Raw genomic sequence first — 2500 nt, forward strand, 5'->3', positions numbered from 1 at the left:
TTGTATACACATACATACATTATACACACACACACATATATATATGTATATATATATATACGTATATATACGTACATATGCATGCATGCATGTCTGTATGTGTTGTTATATATATATATATATATATAATATATATATATAATTATATATTAAAATATATATATATATATATATATAATATATAATATTCTCTTTTACTCTTTTACTCTTTTACTTGTTTCAGTCATTTGATTGCGGCCATGCTGGAGCACCACCTTTAGTCGAGCATATCGACCCCGGGACTTATTCTTTGTAAGCCCAGTACTTATTCTATCGGTCTCTTTTGCCAAACCGCTAAGTGACGGGGACGTAAATACACCAGCATCGGTTGTCAAGCAATGCTAGGGGGACAAACACAGACACACAAACACATACACACACATACATATATATATATACGACAGGCTTCTATCAGTTTCCGTCTACCAAATCCACTCACAAGACATTGGTCGGCCCGGGGCTATAGCAGAAGACACTTGCCCAAGATGCCACGCAGTGGGACTGAACCCGGAAACATGTGGCTGGTTAGCAAGCTTACTTACCACACAGCCACTCTATTTTACACACACACATATATATATATAATATTATATATATAATATATATATATATATATATATATATATATATATATATATGTATGTATGTATGTAGTATGGATGTATGTATGTATGTACATATATAATATATATATATATATATATTATATATATGTAAATATATATATTATATATATGGGGAGGGGTGTAACAAGACATGGTAGGAAATTGGTTGTTTTGCACTTTTGCACAGGAGGGAATGCTCAGAAAAATAAATGAAAAATGAAGACGAATGAGCAGAGTCCACGATGTTGAAGGGGGAGAAAGAAAACGTACGAGAATGAAAAATGTGATAGAATGAAAATAAACGGATTTGGAGAGCGTGGTTTTACGAGAAGAAGCTGTCTTTCCTTTGTTATTGTAGAGGGCGCCAACAGTGAGAAGCAGCCTCACAGTGTGTGTGTGTGTTTTTTTTTTAAGAAAACTTTTGCACACCAACAAACGCACTAACGGATTAAAGAAACTTTTCTTTTCGCACCACTTGTCAGAAAAAAAACTGAGAAAAAGAACTTTACACTTTATCAATAAATATAGTTTCTGTTGACGCAGACGACACGTCTCTCTGGATTCGGATACTCGAGTTGTGTATGTCTTATCTGATTAAACACTGGCACACGACTGCAGGCTGATTCTGTAGATTGGAAGGTACGTCTTTCTCTTAGTTAACCAGTGAAGCAATCTGCCAAAAATGTATTCCTTACGTGTGCTAGAAACCGATTCTTAGAACTAAATTTCAGTTCATGAGATCGATCTTATAGTACGATCGAAGGTATATCTCTCATTTTATTACTCTGCCAATTTTCGGCATCAACCTTTGCACATATATAATTGTACAGTCAACAAATTTTAGGTGTTGTAGTAATATGTATTGTATGAATGCATATATATATATATATATATATATATATATACACACATATTTGTATTATATGTATAAGTATATATGTATATATTTGTATATATATTTATATATAATATATAATATATATACATTTTATTTATATATATATACATATTTGTATATAATGTATATGTATATATGTATATATATATTTGTATATATATGTATATTACATATATATATATAACATATTATATATATATATAATATATACATATATATACATACATGCATACATATATATACACACATATATGTTTATTTGGGAAAACTACACACGTATATAGATGCTTATACATGTATACATGTATACAATAAAGGTACATATATATTATATATATATATATATATACAGTCTGTGTGTGTTTATGCACACATACACACACATATATATGCAGACACACACACACATATAAATATATACATATATATTTATATATAATATATATATATATATATATACATACATACATACATACGATTCCTGGCTTTGGGGAAACGAAAATACAGGAGGATCAGTTAATTATGATTTTATTCAGCATATTTCCCCTCCTCTCAGGTTCACACACTTATTACAGCGGTCCTTCAGTCTTTCTAAGCCCTGTAAACGTGTGTAAAAGCCCAAGTTGGGGGCCCAATCAGGCCTTTCCCGATACCCTTAAAGCAAGGAACTTTTCAGCATACATGTATGTATGCACGGGTACCTGTATGCATGCACGTATGTATGTATATATGTATGCATGTTTGTCTGTATGCATACACGCATACATACAGATGTTTCCATACATCCGTGCATGTATAAATGTATGTATGTATATTAGGGTCAGGCAAAATGATCTGACACATTTTAAAATATAATGAAACAAAATGGCATTATATGTACTTTTCAAAAATAAAAACACTTTTTTGTTTCTTTACTTCATTTGCCTTTTATTTAACCTACAAATGTGTCAGATCATTT

The 2500-nt window shown here is 30.9% G+C and overlaps 1 protein-coding gene across 1 annotated transcript in view; it reads right to left on the bottom strand.

Annotated features, from left to right (window-relative positions):
* LOC118767481 (receptor-type guanylate cyclase Gyc76C-like) overlaps window positions 1–2500 on the bottom strand; it is an 80215-nt gene that overhangs the window by 39597 nt on the left and 38118 nt on the right. The gene's annotated exons all lie outside the window — the stretch shown is intronic.

Source organism: Octopus sinensis, linkage group LG22, assembly GCF_006345805.1.
Source record: "Octopus sinensis linkage group LG22, ASM634580v1, whole genome shotgun sequence".
NCBI lineage: Eukaryota > Metazoa > Mollusca > Cephalopoda > Octopoda > Octopodidae > Octopus > Octopus sinensis.